At 31.4% G+C, this 26745-nt stretch overlaps 14 non-coding genes across 14 annotated transcripts; all 14 read left to right on the top strand.

Annotated features, from left to right (window-relative positions):
* Window positions 1–514: 514 nt before the first annotated feature.
* LOC136082873 (5S ribosomal RNA) lies at window positions 515–632 on the top strand. The gene has a single exon (XR_010639792.1). It is a non-coding gene; the product is annotated as a 5S ribosomal RNA (ribosomal RNA).
* Window positions 633–1469: 837 nt separating this feature from the next.
* Window positions 1470–1588, top strand: LOC136082849 (5S ribosomal RNA). The gene has a single exon (XR_010639764.1). It is a non-coding gene; the product is annotated as a 5S ribosomal RNA (ribosomal RNA).
* An 876-nt stretch (window positions 1589–2464) lies between these two features.
* LOC136082848 (5S ribosomal RNA) lies at window positions 2465–2583 on the top strand. The gene has a single exon (XR_010639763.1). It is a non-coding gene; the product is annotated as a 5S ribosomal RNA (ribosomal RNA).
* An 837-nt stretch (window positions 2584–3420) lies between these two features.
* Window positions 3421–3539, top strand: LOC136082847 (5S ribosomal RNA). Its single transcript, XR_010639762.1, has one exon. It is a non-coding gene; the product is annotated as a 5S ribosomal RNA (ribosomal RNA).
* An 883-nt stretch (window positions 3540–4422) lies between these two features.
* On the top strand, window positions 4423–4540 carry LOC136082871 (5S ribosomal RNA). Its single transcript, XR_010639790.1, has one exon. It is a non-coding gene; the product is annotated as a 5S ribosomal RNA (ribosomal RNA).
* Window positions 4541–5381: 841 nt separating this feature from the next.
* Window positions 5382–5500, top strand: LOC136082846 (5S ribosomal RNA). The gene has a single exon (XR_010639761.1). It is a non-coding gene; the product is annotated as a 5S ribosomal RNA (ribosomal RNA).
* An 846-nt stretch (window positions 5501–6346) lies between these two features.
* LOC136082864 (5S ribosomal RNA) lies at window positions 6347–6466 on the top strand. Its single transcript, XR_010639782.1, has one exon. It is a non-coding gene; the product is annotated as a 5S ribosomal RNA (ribosomal RNA).
* Window positions 6467–7307: 841 nt separating this feature from the next.
* Window positions 7308–7426, top strand: LOC136082881 (5S ribosomal RNA). Its single transcript, XR_010639802.1, has one exon. It is a non-coding gene; the product is annotated as a 5S ribosomal RNA (ribosomal RNA).
* Window positions 7427–8266: 840 nt separating this feature from the next.
* On the top strand, window positions 8267–8385 carry LOC136082863 (5S ribosomal RNA). Its single transcript, XR_010639780.1, has one exon. It is a non-coding gene; the product is annotated as a 5S ribosomal RNA (ribosomal RNA).
* An 845-nt stretch (window positions 8386–9230) lies between these two features.
* LOC136082869 (5S ribosomal RNA) lies at window positions 9231–9347 on the top strand. The gene has a single exon (XR_010639788.1). It is a non-coding gene; the product is annotated as a 5S ribosomal RNA (ribosomal RNA).
* An 837-nt stretch (window positions 9348–10184) lies between these two features.
* On the top strand, window positions 10185–10303 carry LOC136082858 (5S ribosomal RNA). Its single transcript, XR_010639774.1, has one exon. It is a non-coding gene; the product is annotated as a 5S ribosomal RNA (ribosomal RNA).
* Window positions 10304–11151: 848 nt separating this feature from the next.
* On the top strand, window positions 11152–11270 carry LOC136082875 (5S ribosomal RNA). Its single transcript, XR_010639793.1, has one exon. It is a non-coding gene; the product is annotated as a 5S ribosomal RNA (ribosomal RNA).
* A 3748-nt stretch (window positions 11271–15018) lies between these two features.
* Window positions 15019–15137, top strand: LOC136082865 (5S ribosomal RNA). Its single transcript, XR_010639783.1, has one exon. It is a non-coding gene; the product is annotated as a 5S ribosomal RNA (ribosomal RNA).
* Window positions 15138–16002: 865 nt separating this feature from the next.
* LOC124806832 (5S ribosomal RNA) lies at window positions 16003–16121 on the top strand. Its single transcript, XR_010639771.1, has one exon. It is a non-coding gene; the product is annotated as a 5S ribosomal RNA (ribosomal RNA).
* Window positions 16122–26745: the final 10624 nt, after the last annotated feature.

Genomic DNA, 26745 nt, shown 5'->3' with positions numbered 1-26745 from the left:
TACCTTATTAACACAAATAGAACTGTTAGTTTTTTGTGTTTTTTTCCGTGAAATTTCGTTTTCTTTATATCGCCCCAAAAACAATATTTGTTATTACTTGTGGTGTTATAATAAAAAAAAGACATTTTTATAACCAACTGTGTGCTAGTTGTTTGTAGAAAAAATTCCATTTTGCTAAATAAAAGTAAAAATTATTGAAAGAACACTTTAAAACACACAAAAACACTTATAGGTGAGCACACAGTAAGTGTTTAAATCGCGAACAACTTTTAAGATGAACTTGAACCTTTTTCATAGTGTGTGTGAAATAATTTTTAGCTACAATAATTTCTAGTGTAGTCTATTGTTTATACTTACTTACTTACTTACTTACTTACTTACTTACTTACTTACTTACTTACTTACTTACTTACTTAGTAAGCGAAAGTTAGCAAATGCCAACTAATGTCTAAGTTTTAATAGATGAAATAAACATGCTTTTAAATATAGAAGCCATATAAAATGGTTAGCTGATGCCTACGACCATACCACGGTGAATACACCGTTCTGGTCCAATCACGGAAGTTAAGCACCGTCGGGCCAGGGTAGTACTTGGATGGGGGACCGCCTGGGAACTCCTGGTGCCGTAGGCTTATTTTTATCATTTCTGTTTATCATCATACTAATAATAAAGCTCTGTCACGTTTAAGAAACTCTCTATCATGAAAACAACCTACTCTTTTTATTAATGATTTATATCTTTTCATACTGTCTTTGCAATTTGCTCAAATTCAGCTCCTAATTTCTCATAAATTCTGCTCAAAATTAGCTTTCTAAGGTACTTTTCTTACTGAAAAACAAAAAAGAAATGCATTAAGAAAAGAGCTCTCAGGAAACGCAAGCAAGAATTAGACTATTTTTTTCTTTTTATAGTAGACCCAAGCCCGAAACCCCGAAAATCGAAAACGAGAGGCAAACTTTTATGAAGCATACCTTATTAACACAAATAGAACTGTTAGTTTTTTGTGTTTTTTTCCGTGAAATTTCGTTTTCTTATATCGCCCCAAAAACAATATTTGTTATTACTTGTGGTGTTATAATAAAAAAAAGACATTTTTATAACCAACTGTGTGCTAGTTGTTTGTAGAAAAAATTCCATTTTGCTAAATAAAAGTAAAAATTATTGAAAGAACACTTTAAAACACACAAAAACACTTATAGGTGAGCACACAGTAAGTGTTTAAATCGCGAACAACTTTTAAGATGAACTTGAACCTTTTTCATAGTGTGTGTGAAATAATTTTAGCTACAATAATTTCTAGTGTAGTCTATTGTTTATACTTACTTACTTACTTACTTACTTACTTACTTACTTACTTACTTACTTACTTAGTAAGCGAAAGTTAGCAAATGCCAACTAATGTCTAAGTTTTAATAGATGAAATAAACATGCTTTTAAATATAGAAGCCATATAAAATGGTTAGCTGATGCCTACGACCATACCACGGTGAATACACCCGTTCTCGTCCGATCACGGAAGTTAAGCACCGTCGGGCCAGGGTAGTACTTGGATGGGGGACCGCCTGGGAACTCCTGGTGCCGTAGGCTTTTACTTTTATCATTTCTGTTTATCATCATACTAATAATAAAGCTCTGTCACGTTTAAGAAACTCTCTATCATGAAAACAACCTACTCTTTTTATTAATGATTTATATCTTTTCATACTGTCTTTGCAATTTGCTCAAATTCAGCTCCTAATTTCTCATAAATTCTGCTCAAAATTAGCTTTCTAAGGTACTTTTCTTACTGAAAAACAAAAAAGAAATGCATTAAGAAAAGAGCTCTCAGGAAACGCAAGCAGAGACCGGACTCTTTTTTTCTTTTATCATAACACCAAGCCCGAAACCCCGAAAATCGAAAACGAGAGGCAAACTTTTATGAAGCATACCTTATTAACACAAATAGAACTGTTAGTTTTTTGTGTTTTTTTCCGTGAAATTTCGTTTTCTTTATATCGCCCCAAAAACAATATTTGTTATTACTTGTGGTGTTATAATAAAAAAAAGACATTTTTATAACCAACTGTGTGCTAGTTGTTTGTAGAAAAAATTCCATTTTGCTAAATAAAAGTAAAAATTATTGAAAGAACACTTTAAAACACACAAAAACACTTATAGGTGAGCACACAGTAAGTGTTTAAATCGCGAACAACTTTTAAGATGAACTTGAACCTTTTTCATAGTGTGTGTGAAATAATTTTTAGCTACAATAATTTCTAGTGTAGTCTATTGTTTATACTTACTTACTTACTTACTTACTTACTTACTTACTTACTTACTTACTTACTTACTTACTTACTTACTTACTTACTTACTTACTTACTTAGTAAGCGAAAGTTAGCAAATGCCAACTAATGTCTAAGTTTTAATAGATGAAATAAACATGCTTTTAAATATAGAAGCCATATAAAATGGTTAGCTGATGCCTACGACCATACCACGGTGAATACACCCGTTCTCGTCCGATCACGGAAGTTAAGCACCGTCGGGCCAGGGTAGTACTTGGATGGGGGACCGCCTGGGAACTCCTGGTGCCGTAGGCTTTTACTTTTATCATTTCTGTTTATCATCATACTAATAATAAAGCTCTGTCACGTTTAAGAAACTCTCTATCATGAAAACAACCTACTCTTTTTATTAATGATTTATATCTTTTCATACTGTCTTTGCAATTTGCTCAAATTCAGCTCCTAATTTCTCATAAATTCTGCTCAAAATTAGCTTTCTAAGGTACTTTTCTTACTGAAAAACAAAAAAGAAATGCATTAAGAAAAGAGCTCTCAGGAAACGCAAGCAAGAATTAGACTATTTTTGTTTATAGTAGACCCAAGCCCGAAACCCCGAAAATCGAAAACGAGAGGCAAACTTTTATGAAGCATACCTTATTAACACAAATAGAACTGTTAGTTTTTTGTGTTTTTTTCCGTGAAATTTCGTTTTCTTTATATCGCCCCAAAAACAATATTTGTTATTACTTGTGGTGTTATAATAAAAAAAAGACATTTTTATAACCAACTGTGTGCTAGTTGTTTGTAGAAAAAATTCCATTTTGCTAAATAAAAGTAAAAATTATTGAAAGAACACTTTAAAACACACAAAAACACTTATAGGTGAGCACACAGTAAGTGTTTAAATCGCGAACAACTTTTAAGATGAACTTGAACCTTTTTCATAGTGTGTGTGAAATAATTTTTAGCTACAATAATTTCTAGTGTAGTCTATTGTTTATACTTACTTACTTACTTACTTACTTACTTACTTACTTACTTACTTACTTACTTAGTAAGCGAAAGTTAGCAAATGCCAACTAATGTCTAAGTTTTAATAGATGAAATAAACATGCTTTTAAATATAGAAGCCATATAAAATGGTTAGCTGATGCCTACGACCATACCACGGTGAATACACCCGTTCTCGTCCGATCACGGAAGTTAAGCACCGTCGGGCCAGGGTAGTACTTGGATGGGGGACCGCCTGGGAACTCCTGGTGCCGTAGGCTTTTACTTTTATCATTTCTGTTTATCATCATACTAATAATAAAGCTCTGTCACGTTTAAGAAACTCTACTATCATGAAAACAACCTACTCTTTTTATTAATGATTTATATCTTTTCATACTGTCTTTGCAATTTGCTCAAAATCAGCTCCTAATTTCTCATAAATTCTGCTCAAAATTAGCTTTCTAAGGTACTTTTCTTACTGAAAAACAAAAAAGAAATGCATTAAGAAAAGAGCTCTCAGGAAACGCAAGCAAGAATTAGACTATTTTTTTCTTTTTATAGTAGACCCAAGCCCGAAACCCCGAAAATCGAAAACGAGAGGCAAACTTTTATGAAGCATACCTTATTAACACAAATAGAACTGTTAGTTTTTTGTGTTTTTTTCCGTGAAATTTCGTTTTCTTTATATCGCCCCAAAAACAATATTTGTTATTACTTGTGGTGTTATAATAAAAAAAAAGACATTTTTATAACCAACTGTGTGCTAGTTGTTTGTAGAAAAAATTCCATTTTGCTAAATAAAAGTAAAAATTATTGAAAGAACACTTTAAAACACACAAAAACACTTATAGGTGAGCACACAGTAAGTGTTTAAATCGCGAACAACTTTTAAGATGAACTTGAACCTTTTTCATAGTGTGTGTGAAATAATTTTTAGCTACAATAATTTCTAGTGTAGTCTATTGTTTATACTTACTTACTTACTTACTTACTTACTTACTTACTTACTTACTTACTTACTTACTTACTTACTTACTTACTTACTTACTTACTTACTTACTTAGTAAGCGAAAGTTAGCAAATGCCAACTAATGTCTAAGTTTTAATAGATGAAATAAACATGCTTTTAAATATAGAAGCCATATAAAATGGTTAGCTGATGCCTACGACCATACCACGGTGAATACACCGTTCTCGTCCGATCACGGAAGTTAAGCACCGTCGGGCCAGGGTCATACTTGGATGGGGGACCGCCTGGGAACTCCTGGTGCCGTAGGCTTTTACTTTTATCATTTCTGTTTATCATCATACTAATAATAAAGCTCTGTCACGTTTAAGAAACTCTCTATCATGAAAACAACCTACTCTTTTTATTAATGATTTATATCTTTTCATACTGTCTTTGCAATTTGCTCAAATTCAGCTCCTAATTTCTCATAAATTCTGCTCAAAATTAGCTTTCTAAGGTACTTTTCTTACTGAAAAACAAAAAAGAAATGCATTAAGAAAAGAGCTCTCAGGAAACGCAAGCAAGAATTAGACTATTTTTTTCTTTTATAGTAGACCCAAGCCCGAAACCCCGAAAATCGAAAACGAGAGGCAAACTTTTATGAAGCATACCTTATTAACACAAATAGAACTGTTAGTTTTTTGTGTTTCCGTGAAATTTCGTTTTCTTTATATCGCCCCAAAAACAATATTTGTTATTACTTGTGGTGTTATAATAAAAAAAAGCATTTTTATAACCAACTGTGTGCTAGTTGTTTGTAGAAAAAATTCCATTTTGCTAAATAAAAGTAAAAATTATTGAAAGAACACTTTAAAACACACAAAAACACTTATAGGTGAGCACACAGTAAGTGTCTGAAATCGCGAACAACTTTTAAGATGAACTTGAACCTTTTTCATAGTGTGTGTGAAATAATTTTTAGCTACAATAATTTCTAGTGTGAGTCTATTGTTTATACTTACTTACTTACTTACTTACTTACTTACTTACTTACTTACTTACTTACTTACTTAGTAAGCGAAAGTTAGCAAATGCCAACTAATGTCTAAGTTTTAATAGATGAAATAAACATGCTTTTAAATATAGAAGCCATATAAAATGGTTAGCTGATGCCTACGACCATACCACGGTGAATACACCCGTTCTCGTCCGATCACGGAAGTTAAGCACCGTCGGGCCAGGGTAGTACTTGGATGGGGGACCGCCTGGGAACTCCTGGTGCCGTAGGCTTTTACTTTTATCATTTCTGTTTATCATCATACTAATAATAAAGCTCTGTCACGTTTAAGAAACTCTCTATCATGAAAACAACCTACTCTTTTTATTAATGATTTATATCTTTTCATACTGTCTTTGCAATTTGCTCAAATTCAGCTCCTAATTTCTCATAAATTCTGCTCAAAATTAGCTTTCTAAGGTACTTTTCTTACTGAAAAACAAAAAAGAAATGCATTAAGAAAAGAGCTCTCAGGAAAACGCAAGCAAGAATTAGACTATTTTTTTCTTTTTATCGTCGACCCAAGCCCGAAACCCCGAAAATCGAAAACGAGAGGCAAACTTTTATGAAGCATATCTTATTAACACAAATAGAACTGTTAGTTTTTTGTGTTTTTTTTCCGTGAAATTTCGTTTTCTTTATATCGCCCCAAAAACAATATTTGTTATTACTTGTGGTGTTATAATAAAAAAAAGACATTTTTATAACCAACTGTGTGCTAGTTGTTTGTAGAAAAAATTCCATTTTGCTAAATAAAAGTAAAAATTATTGAAAGAACACTTTAAAACACACAAAAACACTTATAGGTGAGCACACAGTAAGTGTTTAAATCGCGAACAACTTTTAAGATGAACTTGAACCTTTTTCATAGTGTGTGTGAAATAATTTTTAGCTACAATAATTTCTAGTGTAGTCTATTGTTTATACTTACTTTACTTACTTACTTACTTACTTACTTACTTACTTACTTACTTACTTACTTAGTAAGCGAAAGTTAGCAAATGCCAACTAATGTCTAAGTTTTAATAGATGAAATAAACATGCTTAAATATAGAAGCCATATAAAATGGTTAGCTGATGCCTACGACCATACCACGGTGAATACACCCGTTCTCGTCCGATCACGGAAGTTTAAGCACCGTCGGGCCAGGGTAGTACTTGGATGGGGGACCGCCTGGGAACTCCTGGTGCCGTAGGCTTTTCTTCTTATCATTTCTGTTTATCATCATACTAATAATAAAGCTCTGTCACGTTTAAGAAACTCTCTATCATGAAAACAACCTACTCTTTTTATTAATGATTTATATCTTTTCATACTGTCTTTGCAATTTGCTCAAATTCAGCTCCTAATTTCTCATAAATTCTGCTCAAAATTAGCTTTCTAAGGTACTTTTCTTACTGAAAAACAAAAAAGAAATGCATTAAGAAAAGAGCTCTCAGGAAACGCAAGCAAGAATTAGACTATTTTGTTTCTTTTTATCGTGACCCAAGCCCGAAACCCCGAAAATCGAAAACGAGAGGCAAACTTTTATGAAGCATACCTTATTAACACAAATAGAACTGTTAGTTTTTTGTGTTTTTTTCCGTGAAATTTCGTTTTCTTTATATCGCCCCAAAAACAATATTTGTTATTACTTGTGGTGTTATAATAAAAAAAAGACATTTTTATAACCAACTGTGTGCTAGTTGTTTGTAGAAAAAATTCCATTTTGCTAAATAAAAGTAAAAATTATTGAAAGAACACTTTAAAACACACAAAAACACTTATAGGTGAGCACACAGTAAGTGTTTAAATCGCGAACAACTTTTAAGATGAACTTGAACCTTTTTCATAGTGTGTGTGAAATAATTTTTAGCTACAATAATTTCTAGTGTAGTCTATTGTTTATACTTACTTACTTACTTACTTACTTACTTACTTACTTACTTACTTACTTACTTAAGTAACGAAAGTTAGCAAATGCCAACTAATGTCTAAGTTTTAATAGATGAAATAAACATGCTTTTAAATATAGAAGCCATATAAAATGGTTAGCTGATGCCTACGACCATACCACGGTGAATACACCCGTTCTCGTCCGATCACGGAAGTTAAGCACCGTCGGGCCAGGGTAGTACTTGGATGGGGGACCGCCTGGGAACTCCTGGTGCCGTAGGCTTTTACTTTTATCATTTCTGTTTATCATCATACTAATAATAAAGCTCTGTCACGTTTAAGAAACTCTCTATCATGAAAACAACCTACTCTTTTTATTAATGATTTATATCTTTTCATACTGTCTTTGCAATTTGCTCAAATTCAGCTCCTAATTTCTCATAAATTCTGCTCAAAATTAGCTTCTAAGGTACTTTTCTTACTGAAAAACAAAAAAGAAATGCATTAAGAAAAGAGCTCTCAGGAAACGCAAGCAAGAATTAGACTATTTTTTTCTTTTTATAGTAGACCCAAGCCCGAAACCCCGAAAATCGAAAACGAGAGGCAAACTTTTATGAAGCATACCTTATTAACACAAATAGAACTGTTAGTTTTTTGTGTTTTTTTCCGTGAAATTTCGTTTTCTTTATATCGCCCCAAAAACAATATTTGTTATTACTTGTGGTGTTATAATAAAAAAAAGACATTTTTATAACCAACTGTGTGCTAGTTGTTTGTAGAAAAAATTCCATTTTGCTAAATAAAAGTAAAAATTATTGAAAGAACACTTTAAAACACACAAAAACACTTATAGGTGAGCACACAGTAAGTGTTTAAATCGCGAACAACTTTTAAGATGAACTTGAACCTTTTTCATAGTGTGTGTCAAATAATTTTTAGCTACAATAATTTCTAGTGTAGTCTATTGTTTATACTTACTTACTTACTTACTTACTTACTTACTTACTTACTTACTTACTTACTTAGTAAGCGAAAGTTAGCAAATGCCAACTAATGTCTAAGTTTTAATAGATGAAATAAACATGCTTTTAAATATAGAAGCCATATAAAATGGTTAGCTGATGCCTACGACCATACCACGGTGAATACACCCGTTCTCGTCCGATCACGGAAGTTAAGCACCGTCGGGCCAGGGTAGTACTTGGATGGGGGACCGCCTGGGAACTCCTGGTGCCGTCAGCTTTTGCTTTTTATCATTTCTGTTTATCATCATACTAATAATAAAGCTCTGTCACGTTTAAGAAACTCTCTATCATGAAAACAACCTACTCTTTTTATTAATGATTTATATCTTTTCATACTGTCTTTGCAATTTGCTCAAATTCAGCTCCTAATTTCTCATAAATTCTGCTCAAAATTAGCTTTCTAAGGTACTTTTCTTACTGAAAAACAAAAAAGAAATGCATTAAGAAAAGAGCTCTCAGGAAACGCAAGCAAGAATTAGACTATTTTTTTCTTTTTATAGTAGACCCGAGGCCGAACCCCGAAAATCGAAAACGAGAGGCAAACTTTTATGAAGCATACCTTATTAACACAAATAGAACTGTTAGTTTTTTGTGTTTTTTTTCCGTGAAATTTCGTTTTCTTTATATCGCCCCAAAAACAATATTTGTTATTACTTGTGGTGTTATAATAAAAAAAAGACATTTTTATAACCAACTGTGTGCTAGTTGTTTGTAGAAAAAATTCCATTTTGCTAAATAAAAGTAAAAATTATTGAAAGAACACTTTAAAACACACAAAAACACTTATAGGTGAGCACACAGTAAGTGTTTAAATCACAACAACTTTTAAGATGAACTTGAACCTTTTTCATAGTGTGTGTGAAATAATTTTTAGCTACAATAATTTCTAGTGTAGTCTATTGTTTATACTTACTTACTTACTTACTTACTTACTTACTTACTTACTTACTTACTTACTTACTTAGTAAGCGAAAGTTAGCAAATGCCAACTAATGTCTAAGTTTTAATAGATGAAATAAACATGCTTTTAAATATAGAAGCCATATAAAATGGTTAGCTGATGCCTACGACCATACCACGGTGAATACACCCGTTCTCGTCCGATCACGGAAGTTAAGCACCGTCGGGCCGGGTAGTACTTGATGGGGGACCGCCTGGGAACTCCTGGTGCCGTAGGCTTTTACTTTTATCATTTCTGTTTATCATCATACTAATAATAAAGCTCTGTCACGTTTAAGAAACTCTCTATCATGAAAACAACCTACTCTTTTTATTAATGATTTATATCTTTTCATACTGTCTTTGCAATTTGCTCAAATTCAGCTCCTAATTTCTCATAAATTCTGCTCAAAATTAGCTTTCTAAGGTACTTTTCTTACTGAAAAACAAAAAAGAAATGCATTAAAAGAGCTCTCAGGAAACGCAAGCAAGAATTAGACTATTTTTTTCTTTTTATAGTAGACCCAAGCCCGAAACCCCGAAAATCGAAAACGAGAGGCAAACTTTTATGAAGCATACCTTATTAACACAAATAGAACTGTTAGTTTTGTTGTGTTTTTTTCCGTGAAATTTCGTTTTCTTTATATCACCCAAAAACAATATTTATTATTACTTGTGGTGTTATAATAAAAAAAAGACATTTTTATAACCAACTGTGTGCTAGTTGTTTGTAGAAAAAATTCCATTTTGCTAAATAAAAGTAAAAATTATTGAAAGAACACTTTAAAACACACAAAAACACTTATAGGTGAGCACACAGTAAGTGTTTAAATCGCGAACAACTTTAAGATGAACTTGAACCTTTTTCATAGTGTGTGTGAAATAATTTTTAGCTACAATAATTTCTAGTGTAGTCTATTGTTTATACTTACTTACTTACTTACTTACTTACTTACTTACTTACTTACTTACTTACTTAGTAAGCGAAAGTTAGCAAATGCCAACTAATGTCTAAGTTTTAATAGATGAAATAAACATGCTTTTAAATATAGAAGCCATATAAAATGGTTAGCTGATGCCTACGACCATACCACGGTGAATACACCCGTTCTCGTCCGATCACGGAAGTTAAGCACCGTCGGGCCAGGGTAGTACTTGGATGGGGGGCCGCCTGGGAACTCCTGGTGCCGTAGGCTTTTACTTTATCATTTCTGTTTATCATCATACTAATAATAAAGCTCTGTCACGTTTAAGAAACTCTCTATCATGAAAACAACCTACTCTTTTTATTAATGATTTATATCTTTTCATACTGTCTTTGCAATTTGCTCAAATTCAGCTCCTAATTTCTCATAAATTCTGCTCAAAATTAGCTTTCTAAGGTACTTTTCTTACTGAAAAACAAAAAAGAAATGCATTAAGAAAAGAGCTCTCAGGAAACGCAAGCAAGAATTAGACTATTTTTTTCTTTTTATAGTAGACCCAAGCCCGAAACCCCGAAAATCGAAAACGAGAGGCAAACTTTTATGAAGCATACCTTTACTAACACAAATAGAACTGTTAGTTTTTTGTGTTTTTTTCCGTGAAATTTCGTTTTCTTTATATCGCCCCAAAAACAATATTTGTTATTACTTGTGTGTTATAATAAAAAAAAGACATTTTTATAACCAACTGTGTGCTAGTTGTTTGTAGAAAAAATTCCATTTTGCTAAATAAAAGTAAAAATTATTGAAAGAACACTTTAAAACACACAAAAACACTTATAGGTGAGCACACAGTAAGTGTTTAAATCGCGAACAACTTTTAAGATGAACTTGAACCTTTTTCATAGTGTGTGTGAAATAATTTTTAGCTACAATAATTTCTAGTGTAGTCTATTGTTTATACTTACTTACTTACTTACTTACTTACTTACTTACTTACTTACTTACTTACTTACTTACTTAGTAAGCGAAAGTTAGCAAATGCCAACTAATGTCTAAGTTTTAATAGATGAAATAAACATGCTTTTAAATATAGAAGCCATATAAAATGGTTAGCTGATGCCTACGACCATACCACGGTGAATACACCCGTTCTCGTCCGATCACGGAAGTTAAGCACCGTCGGGCCAGGGTAGTACTTGGATGGGGGACCGCCTGGGAACTCCTGGTGCCGTAGGCTTTTACTTTTATCATTTCTGTTTATCATCATACTAATAATAAAGCTCTGTCACGTTTAAGAAACTCTCTATCATGAAAACAACCTCTTACTATAGCTTTATTAATGATTTATATCTTTTCATACTGTCTTTGCAATTTGCTCAAATTCAGCTCCTAATTTCTCATAAATTCTGCTCAAAATTAGCTTTCTAAGGTACTTTTCTTACTGAAAAACAAAAAAGAAATGCATTAAGAAAAGAGCTCTCAGGAAACGCAAGCAAGAATTAGACTATTTTTTTCTTTTTTTATAGTAGACCCAAGCCCGAAACCCCGAAAATCGAAAACGAGAGGCAAACTTTTATGAAGCATACCTTATTAACACAAATAGAACTGTTAGTTTTTTTTGTGTTTTTTCCGTGAAATTTCGTTTTCTTTATATCGCCCCAAAAACAATATTTGTTATTACTTGTGGTGTTATAATAAAAAATAGACATTTTTATAACCAACTGTGTGCTAGTTGTTTGTAGAAAAAATTCCATTTTGCTAAATAAAAGTAAAAATTATTGAAAGAACACTTTAAAACACACAAAAACAAGTATAGGTGAGCACACAGTAAGTGTTTAAATCGCGAACAACTTTTCAAGATGAACTTGAACCTTTTTCATAGTGTGTGTGAAATAATTTTTAGCTACAATAATTTCTAGTGTAGTCTATTGTTTATACTTACTTACTTACTTACTTACTTACTTACTTACTTACTTACTTACTTACTTAGTAAGCGAAAGTTAGCAAATGCGACTAATCCTAAGTTTTAATAGATGAAATAAACATGCTTTTAAATATAGAAGCCATATAAAATGGTTAGCTGATGCCTACGACCATACCACGGTGAATACACCCGTTCTCGTCCGATCACGGAAGTTAAGCACCATGGGCCAGGGTAGTACTTGGATGGGGGGTCCTTGCTCTCCCCACTCATTCCAAAACGCTTCTATAAGAGCATTAAAATGGATATTTTCTAAATGTTTATTGTTTAGTATCCATATTTCTGACTTGAGCAAAAAATCTCCTGTATTTATAACTACTACTTGAGCATTATAGTGGTCAGTTAATATGGTTGGCTCGAAAAATGTTTTTATATTTTGTCTACATTTTTTACTCACATAAAAGCGGTCCAGCCTAGAGCGGGACACACCGTTGGTGGCTGCAAAAGTAAACTCTTGCTTGTAAGGATTAAAAACACGCCAAGTATCTTCAATTTCTAAGACGTTTAAAAGGGTTTTTAATGTTTTGCACGAGGGACATTCACTTTTAAACATGATTGGGTATCTATCTTTATCAGACAAAGTCATATTAAAATCACCAGCCATTACAATTTGAAAATCATTTAAATCTTTATTACTAAATTCATTAATTAATTCCTTAAACAAATTTATTCTTAATTTTTGAGAATTTCCGCCACCGGATGGTGCGTAAACATTAATTATTAAATAATTTATACCATTAATTTTTATACCTACGTAGTTATAATTGCCTCTCGAATCGTTACCTAATAAAATTGGTTTATCGTAATTATTTTTAAACAGAATTGCAGTTCCTCGTGTAAATGATGTGTCAGACGGTGAGTAAAAAATATCACCTTCCCACATATTCTTTAACAAATTAATATTTTTAATATTTAAATGAGTTTCCTGTATGAGAAAAACGTCATGTGGCTTGTTTTTGAAATTATTAACAATTGTTTTTAACTTAATTCCGTTATTTAATCCATTAACGTTTGAGGTGTAAAATTTTAAAACTTCCATTTTTCTTTTTTGTTTTTTGTTTTTATTTATTAGTTTTTAAATTTTTTATTAAGATTTTCCTTACTTAGTTTAAAATATTTTTAAGAGGAACCTTTCATATTTAGATCAGGTGAAAGCTATTGAGCAAAACCTCAATATATAATTAGTAAAAAAAAAATAAAATAAAAACTCATACCGAAATAAAGAAACCCTCACAAAACAGTCTTTTTTTAAGTAATCCATTTCGGTTTTAAGCTCCGTTTTTCTTTATTATACTGTCTCTCTTTCACCGGTGTTTGCGGGTGTAGTCGTTTACGTTCACTAACGTTACTTGCCATCGTTATATCGACTTCCGATTCGTATTCGATATCGCTCTCTGTTGAAACTTCTCCTTCTTCTTTCTTCTTTAAAATCTTTTTTTCTTTATTTTTGGTTTTTTTAGACACGACATCAATGAAAGGATTTTCATCAATTACTAAATCTTCAACAGGATGTATTGACTTTTCCTGCTGTCTTGCAGCGTCAAAAGCCGATTTGTATTCTTTTTGTGTTACAAGGATTTTGTTTTTTATTTCGCTTGGTAACTCGAGGTCTTCTTTCCCTAAACTATCAAAAACATTTTCTTTCTTTTTTATATAAACAAAATTATTTACCTCTCCTCTTGAAAATGTATTGGTAGAGCTGAGAGGAGTTGGTGGTGTGAATTGGAAAGTTGCAGTTTTAATCGCTTTGACGTCATCAACTTGCTTTTGATCACACTTCTGTATTACATTACTGATTTTGGGTCGTATTTTAGCTGGGTTAACAGCCGAACAATTCTCTTTTGGTACGTGAAAATTTTGACATATTCGACATAAAAACTCCTTTCCCGCAAAGTTCAACAAAATTCTAGCACCATTTATTTCAACATGGTGCGGAATGTCCCTCGCTAGAACTTTGAGCTGTACTCTAAACAAACGACGACCATCTTTAATAGAGTTATCAAAATCGTATGTTGAGTGCTTAATCGATAAAACCTTTTCGATGTACGGTTGGAGTTTTTCGACAAGCTGTTCGTCTTCTATAACTGGGTCACATTTAATAGTTATTAAGAAACCATATTCATCGCGTTTTCTAAAGAAGACTGGCATTTTACATTCCGAAACTGTAATCTCGTTACGCGACATTGCCTCGGCATCTTTTACAGACTTAAAAACGGCAATCCATCTGCCATCACGATGATAAGTAAGGCTTTCGATTTTGTTTCGTCCAACCTTCTCTAGAATTTTGTCATTAATTTCCTTGGCACGATCATTAACATAACGATAAACACCAGATTGTCGTGGATCCATATAAGTTCTAAATTCGATAATTCGTTCGCTGACGGGATGAACCGAAGCGGAAACTTTCGCATAAGACGCCATTGAATAAACGACTTCCGACAAATACTCACGACCTCCCAATTGATTTATTTCGATACAGATATTCGAAGACAAAAGACACAAATAGAACTGTTAGTTTTTTGTGTTTTTTTCCGTGAAATTTCGTTTTCTTTATATCGCCCCAAAAACAATATTTGTTATTACTTGTGGTGTTATAATAAAAAAAAGACATTTTTATAACCAACTGTGTGCTAGTTGTTTGTAGAAAAAATTCCATTTTGCTAAATAAAAGTAAAAATTATTGAAAGAACACTTTAAAACACACAAAAACACTTATAGGTGAGCACACAGTAAGTGTTTAAATCGCGAACAACTTTTAAGATGAACTTGAACCTTTTTCATAGTGTGTGTGAAATAATTTTTAGCTACAATAATTTCTAGTGTAGTCTATTGTTTATACTTACTTACTTACTTACTTACTTACTTACTTACTTACTTACTTACTTACTTACTTACTTACTTACTTAGTAAGCGAAAGTTAGCAAATGCCAACTAATGTCTAAGTTTTAATAGATGAAATAAACATGCTTTTAAATATAGAAGCCATATAAAATGGTTAGCTGATGCCTACGACCATACCACGGTGAATACACCCGTTCTCGTCCGATCACGGAAGTTAAGCACCGTCGGGCCAGGGTAGTACTTGGATGGGGGACCGCCTGGGAACTCCTGGTGCCGTAGGCTTTTACTTTTATCATTTCTGTTTATCATCATACTAATAATAAAGCTCTGTCACGTTTAAGAAACTCTCTATCATGAAAACAACCTACTCTTTTTATTAATGATTTATATCTTTTCATACTGTCTTTGCAATTTGCTCAAATTCAGCTCCTAATTTCTCATAAATTCTGCTCAAAATTAGCTTTCTAAGGTACTTTTCTTACTGAAAAACAAAAAAGAAATGCATTAAGAAAAGAGCTCTCAGGAAACGCAAGCAAGAATTAGACTATTTTTTTCTTTTTATAGTAGACCCAAGCCCGAAACCCCGAAAATCGAAAACGAGAGGCAAACTTTTATGAAGCATACCTTATTAACACAAATAGAACTGTTAGTTTTTTGTGTTTTTTTCCGTGAAATTTCGTTTTCTTTATATCGCCCCAAAAACAATATTTGTTATTACTTGTGGTGTTATAATAAAAAAAAGACATTTTTATAACCAACTGTGTGCTAGTTGTTTGTAGAAAAAATTCCATTTTGCTAAATAAAAGTAAAAATTATTGAAAGAACACTTTAAAACACACAAAAACACTTATAGGTGAGCACACAGTAAGTGTTTAAATCGCGAACAACTTTTAAGATGAACTTGAACCTTTTTCATAGTGTGTGTGAAATAATTTTTAGCTACAATAATTTCTAGTGTAGTCTATTGTTTATACTTACTTACTTACTTACTTACTTACTTACTTACTTACTTACTTACTTACTTACTTACTTACTTACTTACTTACTTAGTAAGCGAAAGTTAGCAAATGCCAACTAATGTCTAAGTTTTAATAGATGAAATAAACATGCTTTTAAATATAGAAGCCATATAAAATGGTTAGCTGATGCCTACGACCATACCACGGTGAATACACCCGTTCTCGTCCGATCACGGAAGTTAAGCACCGTCGGGCCAGGGTAGTACTTGGATGGGGGACCGCCTGGGAACTCCTGGTGCCGTAGGCTTTTACTTTTATCATTTCTGTTTATCATCATACTAATAATAAAGCTCTGTCACGTTTAAGAAACTCTCTATCATGAAAACAACCTACTCTTTTTATTAATGATTTATATCTTTTCATACTGTCTTTGCAATTTGCTCAAATTCAGCTCCTAATTTCTCATAAATTCTGCTCAAAATTAGCTTTCTAAGGTACTTTTCTTACTGAAAAACAAAAAAGAAATGCATTAAGAAAAGAGCTCTCAGGAAACGCAAGCAAGAATTAGACTATTTTTTTCTTTTTATAGTAGACCCAAGCCCGAAACCCCGAAAATCGAAAACGAGAGGCAAACTTTTATGAAGCATACCTTATTAACACAAATAGAACTGTTATATTGTAATTTATTACGTCATCCGGCTAATTGCCATACTGACGTCCTCATAAATAATTTACAAGGTTAAACGAAAATACGAAAAAAACGATTACAAAGATGTCCAATGGACCCGTAAAAATAAAAAATAAAAATAACAAACCCAAAAAAAGAAACCAACAAGAATAAAAAACGAAAAGGTAAAAATTATTCGAAATAGTCCCGAATATCTGAAATCAAATTCAATCTTTCGTTTATAAAAATATTTCTTATTTTATTTATGTGTTTTTTCATTTTATTTTGTTGTTTCAGCATTTCTAATTCATTTATGAACAATTTTTTCACTTTTTTTTCAAATTTTTCTAGCAAATATTTCTTAGTATAAATTATATTTTTAAACTGACTGTTCATTCTATTAAAATAAATTTCACAAATTAAAACTTCCAATAGTAAAGCCCCAAAACATCTCTGGGCTGCGTTTTTTTCGTAACCAAAAAAAATAAACTTAAAATTGTTAACATGAGGGTATTCGCTAGGGTAGAGCTGATCTAAAATATCTAGGACATAAAAAATTAAAGGCTGTACTTTATCACATTCGTACATCATGTGTGCAGTATTTTCATTTTTTGTTTTGCACTGTGGGCAAAGTTTGTCTATTCTAACTTTAAGATCAAACATTCTTTCGTTAGTTGGCAAAATAAAATGTGCAGTTTTAAATAAAATTTCGCTCGCTTTATTGTTAGTATTTCTTTTATGAAGTCTTATAAAGAAACGCTTCCAATCTTCTTTTTTTAAATTTTTCATGCTTTCAAAAGTATCTTTCCATTCAAAGTATTTATAATTCAATGTTTTTGTTGGTTTATTTAATAATTTGTATAAATTTAAAACAGTTAGGTTTTTATATTCATATTTTGTTTTTCTTTTTGCAATATAAAAGGAAGACTTTTTAAAATCATAACTTTGACATTCCGATACAATTTTTTTATGCCATTTTCTTGGCAGCGCCTTTGTAATAATTTCTAATTCTGTTTCGCTTAAACCTATGCTTCTGTAATTTAAAAAACCCGGTTGAAATGTTTTTGTAATGTCGGCTACAAGTATTATATCATTTTTAATGTGGGTTTCGCTTGGAGTTAAATGTTTATTTGGAAATGTTTTTACCATTGAATTAAAAAAGAGAGGTTGATTTAAAATTTGTTCAATATCGGTTAGAGGTAAAACATGTTTTTGTTTTAATTTATGCCAATTAACTAATAGTTGAGAATAAAATGGGGGTAATAGTTTGATTTTAGTAGGGATAGTTTCAAAAATGTGTTTGCCTTGGTTTGCATTTCTATGACTATTTAAAATATAAACTGTTGCATCTTTCCAAGGACCGCATAAATTTTCATTAAATAATTTACTGACCCATTGCAGTTGAATTGCTTTAAGTTTATTGATTAAACAGTTAACTCCTGCGCCGCCCTCATTTATTTTTTGTTGCGTTTTTGTTTTATTTAGTTTACAAATTTTGCCACTCCAATAAAAATTACTAATTTTTGATTCAATTTTATTCAAAACTGCTTTACTAGGTAGGGGCGCTATAAAGGCCATATGCAGCGCTTGAGGAATGATTAAAGAATTTATTACTGTTTTTCTGCCCTTGAGCGACAAGTTGTATTTTTCCCATTTTCGCAGAGAATTTTCCATTTTGTAAAAACGCTCCTCCCAGTATGTTTCGTACCTGAAGTTTGCGTTATTCGAGAAAAAAACGCCTAGACTTTTAAAAACGTTTTCCTCCCAATTGAAATTTAAGTGCTCGCTCTTATCTTTAAAAATGTTTTTGCCTAGCCATATGCCTTGGCATTTGGCAATATTTATTTTAGCGCCAGTGGCTTTTTGGTTTAGTTTTAAGGCTTTTCCTACCTCTCTAATGGAATCATCACCTATTAGATAGAAATTGGTGTCGTCAGCGTATTGCTGTATTTTTGTTTCACTACCTTCGACACGAATTCCTTTAATATTTTCGTTTTGCCTAACATAAGATGAAAAAATTTCTGCCTGAATGATGTATAGTATCATTGACAAAGGACAACCTTGCCTTACTCCTCTTAAAATATCTATTTTTTCCGATAACAAACCGTTTATTTTTACTTTAGCATTTATACTATTATAGATTGTTTTTATAAAAGATGTGAAAGCTTTTCCAAATCCAAAATGTTCTAAACTTTTAAACAAAAAAGCTCTATCCACCCTATCAAAAGCTTTCACCTGATCTATTGAAAGGATGCAAGCGTCTAGCTTGCATTTTTGAGCTATGCTAATAATGTCTCTAGTATAACTTAGATTATAATAAATTGTTCTGTTTTTAATGCATGCAGTTTGATTGCTATGTATAATGTTAGGTAAAACATCTCTGAGCCTGTTGGCCAAAACTTTTGTTAAAATTTTATAATCTACATTTGTTAAAGATATGGGTCTCCAGTTAGCGATATCGTTTTTGTTTCCTTTTTTAAAAATACATGTAATTAATGCTTCCTTTTGCGAGTTTGTCATTTCGCCTGTAAACAAAACGTTATTTAAACTTTCAATCAATTCTTTCTTAATCAAACCGAAAAAATGTTTATAAAACTCTATAGTTAGCCCGTCTGAACCGGGCGACTTATTATTTTTCATTTGCCCTAGAGCTTGTTTTACCTCACATTCAGAAATCTCTTTTTTTAAAATTTTGTTTTCTTCCTTAGAAACTTTTTGAACTTTTGCGTTTGAGAACAAAAACTCTTGAGAAGGTTTGTCGTTTTCTTTAAATTTGTATAAATTTCTATAAAAATTTTCAAACTCTAATAAAATTTCTTTTGAGTCAGTTTTAACCTGCCCGTCTCTGCCATTAATTTCAGAGACATATTGCTTGGCAAGTTTTTGCTTCTCTAATCCGAAAAAAAATTTGGAGCATTTTTCTCCATCTAACCTCCATTGAATTTTTGCTCTTATTGCCGCACCTTTTGCTTTTTCTATTTCTATATTTTCAAGTTTTATTTTTAAATCGTCGTAAAGCTTTTTCATATTTGGATTAATATGCATTTTTTTTGCTGCGTTTTTTAATAATTTGATCAATTTAAATTCTTTTTTGTTCTGTTTTTGTTTAAGTTTTTTGCTATATTTTTTCGAAATTATTTTTATTTTTTCTTTACCGGTCTCCCACCAATCCTTTACATTTTCATAAGCATACTTTTGCTCTCCCCACTCATTCCAAAACGCTTCTATAAGAGCATTAAAATGGATATTTTCTAAATGTTTATTGTTTAGTATCCATATTTCTGACTTGAGCAAAAAATCTCCTGTATTTATAACTACTACTTGAGCATTATAGTGGTCAGTTAATATGGTTGGCTCGAAAAATGTTTTTATATTTTGTCTACATTTTTTACTCACATAAAAGCGGTCCAGCCTAGAGCGGGACACACCGTTGGTGGCTGCAAAAGTAAACTCTTGCTTGTAAGGATTAAAAACACGCCAAGTATCTTCAATTTCTAAGACGTTTAAAAGGGTTTTTAATGTTTTGCACGAGGGACATTCACTTTTAAACATGATTGGGTATCTATCTTTATCAGACAAAGTCATATTAAAATCACCAGCCATTACAATTTGAAAATCATTTAAATCTTTATTACTAAATTCATTAATTAATTCCTTAAACAAATTTATTCTTAATTTTTGAGAATTTCCGCCACCGGATGGTGCGTAAACATTAATTATTAAATAATTTATACCATTAATTTTTATACCTACGTAGTTATAATTGCCTCTCGAATCGTTACCTAATAAAATTGGTTTATCGTAATTATTTTTAAACAGAATTGCAGTTCCTCGTGTAAATGATGTGTCAGACGGTGAGTAAAAAATATCACCTTCCCACATATTCTTTAACAAATTAATATTTTTAATATTTAAATGAGTTTCCTGTATGAGAAAAACGTCATGTGGCTTGTTTTTGAAATTATTAACAATTGTTTTTAACTTAATTCCGTTATTTAATCCATTAACGTTTGAGGTGTAAAATTTTAAAACTTCCATTTTTCTTTTTTGTTTTTTGTTTTTATTTATTAGTTTTTAAATTTTTTATTAAGATTTTCCTTACTTAGTTTAAAATATTTTTAAGAGGAACCTTTCATATTTAGATCAGGTGAAAGCTATTGAGCAAAACCTCAATATATAATTAGTAAAAAAAAAATAAAATAAAAACTCATACCGAAATAAAGAAACCCTCACAAAACAGTCTTTTTTTAAGTAATCCATTTCGGTTTTAAGCTCCGTTTTTCTTTATTATACTGTCTCTCTTTCACCGGTGTTTGCGGGTGTAGTCGTTTACGTTCACTAACGTTACTTGCCATCGTTATATCGACTTCCGATTCGTATTCGATATCGCTCTCTGTTGAAACTTCTCCTTCTTCTTTCTTCTTTAAAATCTTTTTTTCTTTATTTTTGGTTTTTTTAGACACGACATCAATGAAAGGATTTTCATCAATTACTAAATCTTCAACAGGATGTATTGACTTTTCCTGCTGTCTTGCAGCGTCAAAAGCCGATTTGTATTCTTTTTGTGTTACAAGGATTTTGTTTTTTATTTCGCTTGGTAACTCGAGGTCTTCTTTCCCTAAACTATCAAAAACATTTTCTTTCTTTTTTATATAAACAAAATTATTTACCTCTCCTCTTGAAAATGTATTGGTAGAGCTGAGAGGAGTTGGTGGTGTGAATTGGAAAGTTGCAGTTTTAATCGCTTTGACGTCATCAACTTGCTTTTGATCACACTTCTGTATTACATTACTGATTTTGGGTCGTATTTTAGCTGGGTTAACAGCCGAACAATTCTCTTTTGGTACGTGAAAATTTTGACATATTCGACATAAAAACTCCTTTCCCGCAAAGTTCAACAAAATTCTAGCACCATTTATTTCAACATGGTGCGGAATGTCCCTCGCTAGAACTTTGAGCTGTACTCTAAACAAACGACGACCATCTTTAATAGAGTTATCAAAATCGTATGTTGAGTGCTTAATCGATAAAACCTTTTCGATGTACGGTTGGAGTTTTTCGACAAGCTGTTCGTCTTCTATAACTGGGTCACATTTAATAGTTATTAAGAAACCATATTCATCGCGTTTTCTAAAGAAGACTGGCATTTTACATTCCGAAACTGTAATCTCGTTACGCGACATTGCCTCGGCATCTTTTACAGACTTAAAAACGGCAATCCATCTGCCATCACGATGATAAGTAAGGCTTTCGATTTTGTTTCGTCCAACCTTCTCTAGAATTTTGTCATTAATTTCCTTGGCACGATCATTAACATAACGATAAACACCAGATTGTCGTGGATCCATATAAGTTCTAAATTCGATAATTCGTTCGCTGACGGGATGAACCGAAGCGGAAACTTTCGCATAAGACGCCATTGAATAAACGACTTCCGACAAATACTCACGACCTCCCAATTGATTTATTTCGATACAGATATTCGAAGACAAAAGACACAAATAGAACTGTTATATTGTAATTTATTACGTCATCCGGCTAATTGCCATACTGACGTCCTCATAAATAATTTACAAGGTTAAACGAAAATACGAAAAAAACGATTACAAAGATGTCCAATGGACCCGTAAAAATAAAAAATAAAAATAACAAACCCAAAAAAAGAAACCAACAAGAATAAAAAACGAAAAGGTAAAAATTATTCGAAATAGTCCCGAATATCTGAAATCAAATTCAATCTTCCGTTTATAAAAATATTTCTTATTTCATTTATGTGTTTTTTCATTTTATTTTGTTGTTTCAGCATTTCTAATTCATTTATGAACAATTTTTTCACTTTTTTTTCAAATTTTTCTAGCAAATATTTCTTAGTATAAATTATATTTTTAAACTGACTGTTCATTCTATTAAAATAAATTTCACAAATTAAAACTTCCAATAGTAAAGCCCCAAAACATCTCTGGGCTGCGTTTTTTTCGTAACCAAAAAAAATAAACTTAAAATTGTTAACATGAGGGTATTCGCTAGGGTAGAGCTGATCTAAAATATCTAGGACATAAAAAATTAAAGGCTGTACTTTATCACATTCGTACATCATGTGTGCAGTATTTTCATTTTTTGTTTTGCACTGTGGGCAAAGTTTGTCTATTCTAACTTTAAGATCAAACATTCTTTCGTTAGTTGGCAAAATAAAATGTGCAGTTTTAAATAAAATTTCGCTCGCTTTATTGTTAGTATTTCTTTTATGAAGTCTTATAAAGAAACGCTTCCAATCTTCTTTTTTTAAATTTTTCATGCTTTCAAAAGTATCTTTCCATTCAAAGTATTTATAATTCAATGTTTTTGTTGGTTTATTTAATAATTTGTATAAATTTAAAACAGTTAGGTTTTTATATTCATATTTTGTTTTTCTTTTTGCAATATAAAAGGAAGACTTTTTAAAATCATAACTTTGACATTCCGATACAATTTTTTTATGCCATTTTCTTGGCAGCGCCTTTGTAATAATTTCTAATTCTGTTTCGCTTAAACCTATGCTTCTGTAATTTAAAAAACCCGGTTGAAATGTTTTTGTAATGTCGGCTACAAGTATTATATCATTTTTAATGTGGGTTTCGCTTGGAGTTAAATGTTTATTTGGAAATGTTTTTACCATTGAATTAAAAAAGAGAGGTTGATTTAAAATTTGTTCAATATCGGTTAGAGGTAAAACATGTTTTTGTTTTAATTTATGCCAATTAACTAATAGTTGAGAATAAAATGGGGGTAATAGTTTGATTTTAGTAGGGATAGTTTCAAAAATGTGTTTGCCTTGGTTTGCATTTCTATGACTATTTAAAATATAAACTGTTGCATCTTTCCAAGGACCGCATAAATTTTCATTAAATAATTTACTGACCCATTGCAGTTGAATTGCTTTAAGTTTATTGATTAAACAGTTAACTCCTGCGCCGCCCTCATTTATTTTTTGTTGCGTTTTTGTTTTATTTAGTTTACAAATTTTGCCACTCCAATAAAAATTACTAATTTTTGATTCAATTTTATTCAAAACTGCTTTACTAGGTAGGGGCGCTATAAAGGCCATATGCAGCGCTTGAGGAATGATTAAAGAATTTATTACTGTTTTTCTGCCCTTGAGCGACAAGTTGTATTTTTCCCATTTTCGCAGAGAATTTTCCATTTTGTAAAAACGCTCCTCCCAGTATGTTTCGTACCTGAAGTTTGCGTTATTCGAGAAAAAAACGCCTAGACTTTTAAAAACGTTTTCCTCCCAATTGAAATTTAAGTGCTCGCTCTTATCTTTAAAAATGTTTTTGCCTAGCCATATGCCTTGGCATTTGGCAATATTTATTTTAGCGCCAGTGGCTTTTTGGTTTAGTTTTAAGGCTTTTCCTACCTCTCTAATGGAATCATCACCTATTAGATAGAAATTGGTGTCGTCAGCGTATTGCTGTATTTTTGTTTCACTACCTTCGACACGAATTCCTTTAATATTTTCGTTTTGCCTAACATAAGATGAAAAAATTTCTGCCTGAATGATGTATAGTATCATTGACAAAGGACAACCTTGCCTTACTCCTCTTAAAATATCTATTTTTTCCGATAACAAACCGTTTATTTTTACTTTAGCATTTATACTATTATAGATTGTTTTTATAAAAGATGTGAAAGCTTTTCCAAATCCAAAATGTTCTAAACTTTTAAACAAAAAAGCTCTATCCACCCTATCAAAAGCTTTCACCTGATCTATTGAAAGGATGCAAGCGTCTAGCTTGCATTTTTGAGCTATGCTAATAATGTCTCTAGTATAACTTAGATTATAATAAATTGTTCTGTTTTTAATGCATGCAGTTTGATTGCTATGTATAATGTTAGGTAAAACATCTCTGAGCCTGTTGGCCAAAACTTTTGTTAAAATTTTATAATCTACATTTGTTAAAGATATGGGTCTCCAGTTAGCGATATCGTTTTTGTTTCCTTTTTTAAAAATACATGTAATTAATGCTTCCTTTTGCGAGTTTGTCATTTCGCCTGTAAACAAAGCGTTATTTAAACTTTCAATCAATTCTTTCTTAATCAAACCGAAAAAATGTTTATAAAACTCTATAGTTAGCCCGTCTGAACCGGGCGACTTATTATTTTTCATTTGCCCTAGAGCTTGTTTTACCTCACATTCAGAAATCTCTTTTTTTAAAATTTTGTTTTCTTCCTTAGAAACTTTTTGAACTTTTGCGTTTGAGAACAAAAACTCTTGAGAAGGTTTGTCGTTTTCTTTAAATTTGTATAAATTTCTATAAAAATTTTCAAACTCTAATAAAATTTCTTTTGAGTCAGTTTTAACCTGCCCGTCTCTGCCATTAATTTCAGAGACATATTGCTTGGCAAGTTTTTGCTTCTCTAATCCGAAAAAAAATTTGGAGCATTTTTCTCCATCTAACCTCCATTGAATTTTTGCTCTTATTGCCGCACCTTTTGCTTTTTCTATTTCTATATTTTCAAGTTTTATTTTTAAATCGTCGTAAAGCTTTTTCATATTTGGATTAATATGCATTTTTTTTGCTGCGTTTTTTAATAATTTGATCAATTTAAATTCTTTTTTGTTCTGTTTTTGTTTAAGTTTTTTGCTATATTTTTTCGAAATTATTTTTATTTTTTCTTTACCGGTCTCCCACCAATCCTTTACATTTTCATAAGCATACTTTTGCTCTCCCCACTCATTCCAAAACGCTTCTATAAGAGCATTAAAATGGATATTTTCTAAATGTTTATTGTTTAGTATCCATATTTCTGACTTGAGCAAAAAATCTCCTGTATTTATAACTACTACTTGAGCATTATAGTGGTCAGTTAATATGGTTGGCTCGAAAAATGTTTTTATATTTTGTCTACATTTTTTACTCACATAAAAGCGGTCCAGCCTAGAGCGGGACACACCGTTGGTGGCTGCAAAAGTAAACTCTTGCTTGTAAGGATTAAAAACACGCCAAGTATCTTCAATTTCTAAGACGTTTAAAAGGGTTTTTAATGTTTTGCACGAGGGACATTCACTTTTAAACATGATTGGGTATCTATCTTTATCAGACAAAGTCATATTAAAATCACCAGCCATTACAATTTGAAAATCATTTAAATCTTTATTACTAAATTCATTAATTAATTCCTTAAACAAATTTATTCTTAATTTTTGAGAATTTCCGCCACCGGATGGTGCGTAAACATTAATTATTAAATAATTTATACCATTAATTTTTATACCTACGTAGTTATAATTGCCTCTCGAATCGTTACCTAATAAAATTGGTTTATCGTAATTATTTTTAAACAGAATTGCAGTTCCTCGTGTAAATGATGTGTCAGACGGTGAGTAAAAAATATCACCTTCCCACATATTCTTTAACAAATTAATATTTTTAATATTTAAATGAGTTTCCTGTATGAGAAAAACGTCATGTGGCTTGTTTTTGAAATTATTAACAATTGTTTTTAACTTAATTCCGTTATTTAATCCATTAACGTTTGAGGTGTAAAATTTTAAAACTTCCATTTTTCTTTTTTGTTTTTTGTTTTTATTTATTAGTTTTTAAATTTTTTATTAAGATTTTCCTTACTTAGTTTAAAATATTTTTAAGAGGAACCTTTCATATTTAGATCAGGTGAAAGCTATTGAGCAAAACCTCAATATATAATTAGTAAAAAAAAAATAAAATAAAAACTCATACCGAAATAAAGAAACCCTCACAAAACAGTCTTTTTTTAAGTAATCCATTTCGGTTTTAAGCTCCGTTTTTCTTTATTATACTGTCTCTCTTTCACCGGTGTTTGCGGGTGTAGTCGTTTACGTTCACTAACGTTACTTGCCATCGTTATATCGACTTCCGATTCGTATTCGATATCGCTCTCTGTTGAAACTTCTCCTTCTTCTTTCTTCTTTAAAATCTTTTTTTCTTTATTTTTGGTTTTTTTAGACACGACATCAATGAAAGGATTTTCATCAATTACTAAATCTTCAACAGGATGTATTGACTTTTCCTGCTGTCTTGCAGCGTCAAAAGCCGATTTGTATTCTTTTTGTGTTACAAGGATTTTGTTTTTTATTTCGCTTGGTAACTCGAGGTCTTCTTTCCCTAAACTATCAAAAACATTTTCTTTCTTTTTTATATAAACAAAATTATTTACCTCTCCTCTTGAAAATGTATTGGTAGAGCTGAGAGGAGTTGGTGGTGTGAATTGGAAAGTTGCAGTTTTAATCGCTTTGACGTCATCA

This window comes from Hydra vulgaris, chromosome 07, assembly GCF_038396675.1.
Source record: "Hydra vulgaris chromosome 07, alternate assembly HydraT2T_AEP".
NCBI lineage: Eukaryota > Metazoa > Cnidaria > Hydrozoa > Anthoathecata > Hydridae > Hydra > Hydra vulgaris.
The sequence above is the reverse complement of the archived record's forward strand: the minus strand, read 5'-3'. Positions and strand labels throughout refer to the sequence as shown.